Source organism: Saccopteryx leptura, chromosome 8 (genome assembly GCF_036850995.1).
Source record: "Saccopteryx leptura isolate mSacLep1 chromosome 8, mSacLep1_pri_phased_curated, whole genome shotgun sequence".
Classification (NCBI taxonomy): Eukaryota; Metazoa; Chordata; class Mammalia; order Chiroptera; family Emballonuridae; genus Saccopteryx; species Saccopteryx leptura.
In genome coordinates this window covers 71227966-71241136 of record NC_089510.1, presented here as the reverse complement: position 1 = coordinate 71241136, position 13171 = coordinate 71227966, and positions in this window count along the sequence as shown.

Below are 13171 nucleotides of genomic sequence, written 5' to 3'. Positions count from 1 at the left end.
TTGGTGGCATATAATTTTTCATAGTATTCTACAATAATTCTTTGTATATCTATGATGTCTGTGGTGATCTCTCCTCTTTCATTTTGGATTTTATTTATTTGAGTCCTGTGCCTTTTTTCCTTGGTGAGTCACCAAGGGTTTGTCAATTTTGTTGATCTTTTCAAAGAACCAGCTCCTTGTTTTATTGATTTTTTCTATAGTTTTTCTGTTCTCTATTTCATTTATTTCTGCTCTGATTTTTATTATCTCCTTTCTTCGGTTGGTTTTGGGTTGTCTTTGTTCTTCTTTTTCTAGTTCCTTAAGGTGTGAAGTTAAGTGGTTTACTTCGGCTCTCTCTTGTTTGTTCATATAGGCCTGAAGTGATATGAACTTTCCTCTTATTACTGCTTTTGCTGCATCCCAGAGATTCTGCTATGTCGTATTTTCATTTTCATTTGTCTGTATGTATCTTTTGATCTCTGCGCTTATTTCTTCTTTGACCCATTCATTTTTTAGAAGTATGTTGTTTAGTTTCCACATTTTTGTGGGTTTGTTTACCTCTTTTTTGCAGTTGAATTCTAGTTTCAAGGCTTTATGATCAGAAAATATGCTTGGTACAATTTCAATTTTTCTAAATTTGCTGATATTGTCTTTGTGGCCCAACATATGGTCAATTCTTGAGAATGTTCCATGTACACTAGAGAAAAATGTATACTCTGTCGCTTTGGGATGAAGTGTCCTGTAGATGTCTATCATATCCAGGTGTTCTAGTATTTCGTTCAAGGCCACTATATCTTTATTGATTCTCTGTTTGGATGACCGATCTAGAGCCGTCAGCGGAGTATTGAGGTCTCCAAGTATGATTGTATTTTTGTTAGTTTTTGTTTTAAGGTCAATAAGTAGCTGTCTTATATATTTTGGTGCTCCTTGGTTTGGTGCATATATATTAAGGATTGTTATGTCTTCTTGATTCAGTGTCCCCTTAATCATTATGAAGTGACCATTTTTGTCTCTGAGTACTTTTTCTGTCTTGTAGTCAGCATTATCCGATATGAGTATTGCTACACCTGCTTTTTTTTGGGTGTTGTTTGCTTGGAGTATTGTTTTCCAGCCTTTCACTTTGAATTTGTTTTTATCCTTGTTGCTTAGATGTGTTTCTTGTAGGCAGCATATAGTTGGATTTTCTTTTTTAATCCATTCTGCTACTCTGTGTCTTTTTATTGGTAAGTTTAATCCATTTACATTTAGTGTAATTATTGACACTTGTGGGTTCCCTACTGCCATTTTATAAATTGCTTTCTGTTAGTTTTGTATCCTGTTTGATTCTTCTCTTTTGTTTTTCTATCATTTGTTTCTGTTTGTTTGTGTTCCATACTTCTTTCCTCTGTTGCTACATTTTTTAAGTCATGTGTTTTTGTGGTGGTTTTTTCTAGGGTGGTTACCATTAAGTAATGAAAAGGGTACCTACCATATTCATTGTAGTACCCTATCTTATAAGTACTTCTGCACTTCATCGTCCTTTCCTACTATTAATCTCCATTCTCTCCCCCCCCTTTTTTTTTTCCTTTGTTGTCACAGTTTAAGTTTGGTTTTATTGTGTTCTTGGTGGAGCTGTTACTTGTGGTGTTGTTTTCTTTTGTTCTTTGAATCTGGTTGGAAAACCCCCTTTAGTATTTCCTGGAGTGGGGGCTTTCTCGTGATAAATTCTCTCAACTTTTCTGTATTTGTGAATGTTTTTATATCTCCTTCATACTTGAAGGATAGCTTTGATGGGTATAGTATTCTTGGCTGAAAGTTCCTCTCTTTCAGGGCTTTAAATATTGGGGTCCACTCTCTTCTAGCTTGTAGAGTTTCTGCTGAGAAATCTGATGATAATCTAATAGGCCTTCCTTTATATGTTGTACTCTTCTTTTCCCTGGCTGCCTTGAGAATTTTTTCTTTGTCATTGGTTTGTGTCATCTTTATTATGATGTGCCTTGGAGTGGGTTTGTTGGGGTTAAGAAAACTCGGTGTTCTGTTTGCTTCTTGAATTTGAGGCTTTAGTTCTTTCCACAGGCTTGGGAAGTTCTCGTCTATTATTTGTTTGAGTATATTCTCCATTCCATTTTCTTTCTCTTCTCCCTCTGATATACCTATTATTCTTATGTTATTCTTTCTGATGGAGTCAGATAATTCCTGTAGGGCTTTCTCGTTTTTTATTATTTTTGAGTCTCTTTCTTCTTCTCTCTGTTGTGCCTCAAGTTGTTTGTCTTCTATTTCACTAATCCTATCTTCAATCTGGGTTGTTCTGCTAGCTAAGCTTGTTACCTCGTTTTTCAGCTCGTGAATTGAGTTTTTCATTTCTGTTTGATTTGTTTTTATAGTTTCAATTTCCTTGGTAATATATTCTTTGTGTTCATTGAGTTGTTTTCTGATCTCCCTATATTGCCTTTCCGTGTTTTCTTGTATATCTCTGAGTATTTTTAAGATTTCTATTTTAAATTCTCTGTCATTTAGCTCCAAGGCTTCCAATATGTTAAGTCTTTTCTCCATAGATTTTTCCACATCTATTTGTGTTACCTCTCTTTCTTTTGTATCCATAATATTCGATTTCCTCTTTCTTATTGGCATCTGAGGGTGGTCTTGTTGATAGCACTAATTAGAATTAATAAAGAGTAAAAAGTAAAAAACAAACAAAAAACAAAAAACAAAAAACAAAAAACAAAAAAAAACCAAAAAAACAAAAAAAACAAAGGGTAAAACACCCCACAAAAAAAAGCAGTAATAATTTATTATTTCCCCCTTTTTTTTTTCTTTGTTTTCCTTCCCTCCTCTCCACTCCTCAGGGAAATATCGTGCCTATAATGGAGGGCCTGGTTTGCGGTGAAGAGTTCAAGGGGGGAAAAAAAAAAAGGAAGAAAATCTTAGACAAGCATAAGTTGATCTGCCTGCGGGTGACGGTCAACCAAGAGATATAATGAGAGGGACAAGAGGGAACCAGAAAAAAGGACAAAAAAAGGAATAATAAAGAAGAAAAAATAAAAATAATAAGTAAAAATACGTTGTATTAAGTGGAGCAAAGACCAAATACAATGGAGACCTTGGGTTGGGAGGACCCAAAATGCCATAAAAACAAACCAACAAGAAAAAAACAAAAACAAAACCGAAAAAGAAAAACAAAGCCAAAAAAAACCTTGAGTCCCAAATTAACTAATTTGTTCGTGATTGAGGATTAAATGGGAGGAAAGTAAAATGAGAAAAGAAAAAACGAATAGAAAGGAAAAAATAAGAAAAAGAGAAAAACGAAGGAAGAAATAAAAAAGGAAGAGAAAAAAACAAAATAAAGCAAAAAAAAACAAAAGAGGAGAGAGTGAGAGTTAAGTGTCCTGGAGTATAACCCCAAAGGAGGGTGAGGATGAAGAAGAGAAATAAAATGTAACACTTATGGGTAGTGTAGTTCAAGAAAAGGGAAGCATAAGATGGGAAGAGAATAGAAGGACTGAGGTGGAGGAAATAAAGGCAATAAGATAGAAGAAACAAACAACAACAACAAAAAAAAAACCAGTGGAACAGGCTGCAAAGTCTGTGGATTTTTCCTGATTTTGAGATGTCAACCTCTTCCTCCTTCTCCTCTCTCCCTCTTCCCGGTCGGCGACTCTGCACCCCAGGCCCTGCCCCTGCGCCACACCCAGGCAGGGACTTGCAGTTGAGGGGGTTCTACGGCAATGTCACACAATTGGCTTTAGTCTTGCTGGTAGTCAAGGCCTGCCGGTGTCTGCAGGGTCCAACGACGAGAGAGTTCGCCTTCGTGGATTCTCTCTCCCAGTCCCCCCCTCCCAAACCAGCAGCCTGGCGATCCAGCCACAAGGCTGCCACTGCTTCTGCAGTAAGAGTAAGAGGGAGTAAGAGGCTCAAAGAGCTGGGAAATCCCCACTCTATCCCCACTCAGTGCAAGGCTCTGGGAAGGGCTCTGACAGTCAGGGCCTCCAGTGTAATCAGGCGGGGGTGGGAGTCAATTGTTGTCAAGGTGATTGTTCAGCACCTAGCATTCCGTTGGACCTCTCAACCCAGGCTTTCCACACTTTGTAGCCTGTTTTGGCTGGTAAGAAGAGGCACTAGTCTCTGCTTGCGACTAGTGTGGTATAGATCTTATTATCTGCCAAGTCCTTCTTGTTAGCGTTTATCCCTGAATATGGAGGCTCTATCAATCAGAAGTTGCCCCCGCCCCTTTAGCGAGAGGCACCAAAAAAATATCACGCCTCTTGTCTTGGGTCGGTGAACTGAGAGAGATCTTATCAATTAGAACCGAGGGTGCGCAGATTTCACGGGTTAAGTTAATTTTAGTAATTGGGTAGCAGCTGTGCTCCCGAAGGTATTTCAGGCTGCCTGCGCGCGCCCCTCCCCCAACGCTTGATTGTTAGCTTGAATGGCTGGGTGAGGTGCCCCGCCCGCGGAGAGAATCTCCCAAGTAGGGAATACCGCCCTGGGGCCTCTTCCGCTCCCCGTGCGCCGGCCGCTGGGAACGTTAGCGGTGCTCGGTCTGCAATGCTTGGTCTGCATCCAGACCGGGCTGCTCGCCGCTCGCTCTGCAACCGACCCGGGCGCTGCTCGCAGCGACTGGCGGCGGCGGCTGGCGGCGGCGGCTGCCGCTCGCGGCTTCCGAGTGCGGGATGACTTACCACAGGCGCACTTCCTCGCGGCTTGAATGAACGTCCCTGCGGTAGCTTCCTCCACACCCTCGTCTCTCAGATTCGAGTGATAACAGTCCTTTTGCTTTCAGTTTGCTCCGAAGATAAATTTTCCTGTTTTTAGTTGATAAATTTGTTGTGATTTTGGGGAGATCTGTCGGACGCGCTGCTCACGGCGCCATTTCCGTGACGTATGTTTTCTCTTCTTAATGACTAATTATTACTTTTATGTTCAACACAAGAAGTATTTGTCTATTATGTACCAGGCACTGTGTAAGACATTAAGAATATAGAAATAACTATGAGTCCTTCCCCTCTGGATAATAAGACAAATAAGTAAAACATGAGTTGTCCTGCCCAGGTCAGAGTTTTGAATGGTTCCCTAGTGCCCACAGATGCAGCAGACATCCTTTAATCGATAGTTTTATTTGCACTCTGTAATCCAAGAAATCCTGGGAACTAGGCAAGGCTTGATAAAGTCACTCCCTCAAGTGTCACCTGGGATGGTGAGTGAATCCAATATATTCTTGTGAGTTTCCTTACAGTCACTACAGCAAATCAATGACCATGCTCTTTCCATTCTCTCTTCAATTCTTTTCACATTTTATTTCCTCCTTTTCTTTCCCACTGATGCTATATTGCTTCACAACTTCATAACCTTGTATTTCCATCACTTTAATCTTTTCATGGCAATTTATGTTCATGTCCAAGGACTTATTATCAGAGAAGAGGCTGCATGCCTAAAACGGCTCTGAATCCTTGACAGAGCCTACTCCAGATCCCTGTGTGCTCTCAGCATTTCATAAACGCTTCTACTGTGGAATCTGAATCCTAACCTGATAAATTCATTTTTTACAATCAAAATTGATTATGAAGCTAATCCAAAGAAAAGGTTTTGTCTAACTGAAGTCACTTGGAATCTTTATAGTTGCCCCAAATATGAGAACTGCCACATTTACTACTAGGCCATAAAATCCAGCAAGCAACAACATCTAAGCTGCCTCGTGACTCATAACTCAATCCATCAAGAGGATTGTATCAGTTTTTTTTATTTCTTTGTTTGTTTTTATTTTTGTTTTTTAATTAAGTGAAAGCAGGGGAGGCAGAGACAGACTCCAGTATAAGAGAAAGACTCCAGTATGCACCAGGACCAGCAAACCTCCTATGTGGCAATGCTCTGCCCACCTGGAGCATTGCTCTGTTGCTCCACAACTGAGTTATATTTAATGCCTGAGGCACAGCCATCCTTAGCTCCTGGGGCCAACCCATTTGAGCCACGGGCTGTGGGAGGGGGAAGAGAGCGAAAGATAGAGGAGGGGTAGAGAAGCAGATGGTGCTTCTCCTTTGTGCCCTGACCAGGAATCGAACCTGAGGCATCCACAAGTGAGGCCGATGCTCTACGACTGAGCCAACAGGCCAGGACCAGGATTGTATTTTTTCATCTCTAGTTCCTGACTTAGTTACATTCCTCGATATCAGATTACTGGCTCCCTTATGAAGTAATTTCTAGTGTCTCCTTGCACAACCCAACCTCTCTAACCACTATGACACTACTTCCTGGATTATGCCCAAAGTCTAATGATGAACACCATACTCATGTTCCTAATTCACTGTATACCCATATTTTATTTCTCCATATTCCAAGTTTGATTTGCATTTCTTGGTAAGAATTGCCTAGTATTTAGTTTAACTGTTTCAATTGACTTAAGTGAACTGAAAAAAATGAGATAACAAGTTTAACTAATAGAACAGGCCAGATAGAGGAGAGAATTAGTGACATAGAGGACAGGCAACTAGAGGTACTACAGAGAGAAGAGGAGAGAGACTCATGAATTTAAAAAAATGAGAAAGCCCTACAGGAATTCTCTGACTCCATTAAAAAGAGCAACATAAGAATGATGAGTATATCAGAAGAAGAAGAGAGAGAAAATGAAATGGAGAACATATTTAAACAGATAATATACGAGAACTTCCCAAGCCAGTGGAAAGAACTAAAGCCTCAAATTCAAGAAGCAAACAGAACACTGAGTTATGTTAACCCTAACAAACCTACTCTAAGGCACATCATAATGAAATTGGCACAAACCAATGACAAAGAATAAATTCTCAAGGCAGCCAAGGAAAAGAAGAATACAACATATAAAGGAAGGCCCATTAGATTATCATCAAATTTCTCAGCAGAAACTTTAAAAGCTAGAAGAGAGTGGACCCCAATATTTAAAGTTCTGAAAGAAAGGAACTTCCAGCCAAGAATACAATACCCATCAAAGCTATCCTTCAAATACAAAGGAGAAATAAAAACATTCATAGATATAGAAAAGATGAGGGAATTTAAAACCAGAAAACCCCCACTTCAGGAAATACTAAAAGGGGTTTTCCTACCAGACACAAAGAACAAAACAAAACCACAAGTAAAAGCTCCATCAAGAACACAATAAATTCAAATTTAATCTGTGACAACAAAAACAAAAAAGGGGAAAGGACAAAGATTAACAGTAGCAAAGGAGGATGGAGTGCAGAAGCATTCATAAGATAACATACTACAATGAACATGATAGGTACCCTTTCCATTACTTAATGGTAACCATCCCTATAAAAACCACCACAGAAGCACATGGCTTGAAAAAATAAGTAACAGAGAAAAGAAGAATGGATTAAAACCAAACAAGAACAAATGATAGAAAAACAAAAGAGAAGAATCAGACAAGATACAAAACTATTAGAAAGCAATATATAAAATGGCAATAGAAAACGCTTAGATGTCAATAATTACACTAAATGAAAATGGATTGAACTCACCAATAAAAAGATATAGAGTAGCAGAATGGATTTTAAAATATATCTAACTGTATGCTGCCTACAAGAAACACATCTAAGCAACAAGGATAAAAACAAATTCAAAATGAAAGGTTGTAAAACAATATTCCAAGCAAATAACATCCAAATAAAAGCAGGTGTAGCAATTTCATATCTAACAATGCTGACTACAAGACAGCAATGGTAATCAGAGACAAAAACGGTCATTTCATAATGATAAAGGGGACAATGAATCAAGAAGATATAACACTTTTTAATATATATACACCAAACCAAGGAGCACCAAAATATATAAGACAGGTACTTACTGACCTAAAAACAAAAACTGACAAAAATACAATCATACTTGGAGACCTCAATACACCGCTAATGGCTCTAGATTGTTCATCCAAACAGAAAATCAATAAAGAAATATTGGCCTTAAATGAAACACTAGAACAATTGGATATGTTAGACATCTACAGGCCATTTCATCTCAAAGTGCCAGAGTATACATTTTTTTCTAGTGTACATGAAACATTCTCAAGAATTGACCATATGTTGGGCCACAAAAATAACATCAACAAATTCAGAAAGATTGATATCATACCAAGCATATTCTCTGATCATAAAGCCTTGAAACTAGAATTCAACTGCAAAAAAGAGGTAAACAAACCCACAAAAGTGTGGAAACTAAACAACATACTTTTAAAAAATGAGTAGGTCAAAGAAGAAATAAAAGCAGAGATTAAAAGTTACATACAGACAAACAAAAATAACAATATGACATATCAGAATCTCTGGGATGCAGCAAAAGCAGTGATAAGAGGGAAGTTCATATCACTACGGGCCTATAAGAACAAATAAGAGAGAGCCCAAGTAAACCACTTAACTTCACATCTTAAGGAACTAGAAAAAGAAGAACAAAGACAACCCAAAACCAGCAGAAGAAAGGAAATAATAAAAATCAGAGCAGAAATAAACAAAATAGAGAACAGGAAAACTATAGAAAAAAATTAATAAAACAAGGAGCTGGTTCTTTGAAAAGATCAACCAAATTGACAAACCCTTGGCAAGACTCACTAAGAAAAAAAGAGAAAGGACTCAAATAAATAAAATCCAACATGAAAGAGGAGAAATCACCACAGATATCATAGCTATGCAAAGAATTATTGCAGAATACTATGAAAAACTATATGCCATCAAGTTTAACAATATAGAAGAAATGGATAAATTCCTAGAACAATACAATCTTCCTAGACTGAATTATGATGAAGCAGAAAGCCTAAACAGACCCTTAAGCAGGGAGGAAATAGAAACAACTATCAAAAACCTCCCCAAAAATAAAAGTCCAAGACCAGATGGCTATACTAGTGAATTCTATCAAACATTCAAAGAAGACTTGGTTCCTATTCTACTCAAAGTCTTCCAAAAATTGAAGAAGAAGCAATACTTTCAAACACATTTTATGAGGCCAAGATAACTCTCATAACAAAACCTGGCAAGGACAACACAAAAATAGAAAACTACAGACCAATATTACTAATGAATACAGATGCTAAAATACTAAACAAAATATTAGCAAATCAAATACAACAACACAATAAAAAAATAATACATCATAATCAAGTGAGATTCATCCCAGAATCACAAGGATGGTACAACATACGTAAAACAGTTAACGTAATACACCATATCAACAAAACAAAGGACAAAAATCATATGATCCTACCAATAGATGCAAAAAAAGGCATTTGATAAAATGGAAGACAATTTTATGTGTAAAACACTCAACAAAATGGGTATAGAAGAAATATATCTCAACATAATAAAGGCCATTTATGATACAGCATCAGCTAACATCATATTAAATGGCATAAAACTGCAGGCTTTTCCCCTAAAATCAGGAACAAGACAAGGTTGTCCACTCTCTCCACTCTTATTCAACGCAGTGCTGGAAGTTCTAGCCAGAGCAATCAGACAAGAAAAAGAAATAAAAGGCATTCATATTGGAAAAGAAGAAGTAAAGGTTTCACTTTTTGCAGATGATATGATCCTATACATTGAAAACTCCAAAGACTCCACAAAAAGACTACTAGAAACAATAAACCAATACAGTAAGGTCACAGGATACAAAATTAATATACAAAAGTCCATTGCCTTCCTATATGCCTACAATGAAACACCAGAAAACGAACTCAAAAAAATACCAATGGCATATTAAAAGATCCTGTATGCCTCAGCAATCTTAAGAAATAAAAAAAAAGTTAGAGATATTACACTATGATATCAAACTGTACTACAAGGTCATACATAGTAATTAAAATAGCATGGTATAAGCACAAGAAAAGGAATATAGATCAAGGGAACAGAATAGAGAGCGCAGAAATAAATCCATGCCTTTCTGGTCAATTAATATTTGGTAAAGGAAGCAAGAACATACAATGGGGTAAAGACAGTATTTTCAATAAATGGTACTGGGAAAATAGAACACATACATACAAAAAAATGAAACTAGTCAAGCTTTTTACACCATACACAGAATAAACTCAAAATCAATTAAAGACTTAAATGTAAGTTGCAAAATCATTAAAATCCTATAAGAAAACATAGGTAGTAAAATTTCAGACATTTCTCATAGCGATATTTCTATCAATATATCTCCTTGGGCAAGAGAAACAAAGAAAAAATAAACAAATGGGACTATGTCAAACTGAAAAGCTTTTGCACAACAAAACATAAAGCATCCACAAAATAAAAAGAACACTGAAAGGGAGAACATATTTGCCGATGACACATCAGATAAGGGGTTAATTTACAAAATATATAAAGAACTTATACAGCTCAACATTAAGAGGACAAAAAACCCAATTAAGAAATGGGTGTCCTGGGAAGATGGCTCAGTGGATAGAGCATTGTCCTGGCATGCCATGGTCATGGGTTCAATCCCCCATCAGGGCGCATACAAGAAGCAATCAATGAATGTACAATTAAATGGAACAACTTAGTGGAACAGCGAGTTGATGCTTCTCTCTCTTCCTCCTCTTCAACTTCTCCTTTCTCTCTTTTTTTCTCTCACAAATCAATAGAAAAATTTTTAAAAAGGAAAGAAAGAGAGAGAGAGAGAGAGAGAGAGAGAGAGGAAGGAAGGGAGGGAGGGAGGAAAAGAGAAGGAAAGAAGTAGGAAGGTCAGAAGACCTGAATAGACACATTGTATTCAATGTGGACATCCAAAGAGGACATACAGATGGTCAATAGACATGGAAAATGTTCGATGTCACTAATCATCAGAGAGATGCAAATTAAACCACAATGAGATATTACCTCACACCTGTCAGAATGGCTTTCATCAATAAGTCAACAAACAAGTGCTGGTAATGATATGGAGAAAAGGGAACCCTCGTGCACTATTGATGAGAATGCAGTCTGGTACACTTACTGCAGAAAACAGTGTGGAGTTCCCTTAAAAGTGAAAAATGGAACTGCCTTTTGACTCATTGATTTCAATTTTGGGAATATTCTGAAGAAAAAAAAAAAACTAATTTAAAAGAACATATGCACCCCTTTATTCATTGCAGCATTACTTACAATAGCCTATGTTCACTTCAGCATTATTTACCACAGCCAAGATCTAGAAATAGCCCAAGTGCCCACTGGTAGGTGAGTAGGTAAAAATGCTGTGGTACATTTACACAATGGAATACTATTCAGCTATAAAATAAATGAAATCTTACCTTTTTTAACAGTATGGATGGACCTGGAGATTATTATGCTAAGTGATAAGCCAATCAGAAAAAGACAAAAACCATATGATCTCACTTATATATGGACTCTAATGAACAAAATAAACTAACAAACAAAATAAAAAACTAAGGTATGGATACATGGAACAGACTGAAAACTGTCAGAGAGAAGGGGAATGGGGGACTGAATGAAAAAAGGTGAAGGGATCAAACAGAAAAACATATATATATATATATAAATGTGTCTATGTGTTCATATATATATATATATGAACACAGACACAGACAATCTGGTGATAGTCAGAGGGAAAGGGGAGTAGTTAGAGTTGGGCAAAAGGGAGATAAATAAGGATGGAAAGAGATTTGCTTTGAGTGATGGGCGCATTATGATGTTTTGTTGTTATACACTTGAACCTGTACGATTTTTTGAACTAATATCACTCTAATAAGTTCAATTTTTAAAATAGTTATAAGTACATTCAAGGAATCTAGTGAAGACTTCAAAAGCATTAAAAATGATGTAGAAACCATAAAAAACTACTAATCAGACATAAAGAATACACTAACTGAAGTGAAGAAAAATTACAAGAAATCAACAGTAGAGTAGATGAAGCTCAGAATCAAATCAGTGATTTGGAATATAAGGAAGCAAAGAACACACAATCAGAACAGCAAAAAGTAGAAAGAATTTTTAAAAAATCAAATACTGTAAGGAGCCTCTGGGATAACTTTAAGCATACCAACATCCATATCATTGGGGTGCCAAAAAGAGAAGAGAAAGAGTAAGAGCTTGAGAACCTGTTTGAAAACATAATGGCTGAAAACTTTCCTACCTGGTGAAGAAAATTAACATACAAGTCCAGGAAGTACAAAGAGTCTCAAACAAAGTGAACCCAAAGAGGCCCACACCAAGACACATCATAATTAAAATGCACAAGGTCAAAGACAAAGAGAAATTCTTAAAAGCAGCAAGAGAAAGGCAGTTAGTTAGCTCTTATGGGAGCTCCCATAAGAATGTCAGCTCATTTCTCAACAAAAACATTGCAGGCCAGAAGGTAGTAGCAAGAAATATTTAAAGTGATGAAAAGCAAAATTGCTTTACCCAGTGAAACTATTATTTAGAATCAAAGTTCAGATAAAGAGCTTCCCAGGCAAAAAAAAAAAAAAAAAAGCAAAAGGAGTTCATCACCAACAAACCAATAATATATGAAACGTTAAAAGGTCTTCTTTAAGAAGAAGAAAAAAGATTTTAAAATACCAACAATAAAATGGCAATAAATACGTATCTATCAACAATTGAATCTAAGAAACAAAATAAACAAACAGAACAGAAACAGACTCATGAATACAGAGAACATTTTGATGGTTGCCAGATGAGAGAGGTGTTGGAGGGAGGGGTGAAAAAGTGAAGGGATTAAAAAGTACAAATTGGTAGTTACAGAATAGTCATGGGAATGTAAAGCACAGCATAGGGAATATAGTCAATAATATCCTAATAACTATGTATGGTGTCAGATGAGTATGAGATTTATCAGAATGATCACTTAGGAAGTTATATAATGTCTAATCACTGGGGTGTACCCCTGAAACTAATATAATATTGTATGTCAACTATAATTTAAATTTTTTTTAACTTTTTTTTTTAAGTCATATGTGAGAAACAATGATTGAAGCTGATTCCCAGAGCCTCAGAAGCTTGGAACACAGATGAAAGCCAAGAGATTCAAATGAGAAACAGGACAAAGCTGTTGTTAACTCAGCTTTGTAGACTCAGGAGTGAGACAACATAGTTCTCTTAGCCACACAGAGCAGGACAGGATAGAATGAAATGGGTCTGGGAAAATCAGCTCCAAATGTGATGACAGATGAAGAGCTGGAAGCCAGGCAGGATACAAGAGCCGAGTTCCTAACCACACAAGGCAAAATCTCAGCTCAAAGACTAAGGCAGAGACACGAGTGTTAACAGGTGCAAGGTGGAACCCTTCC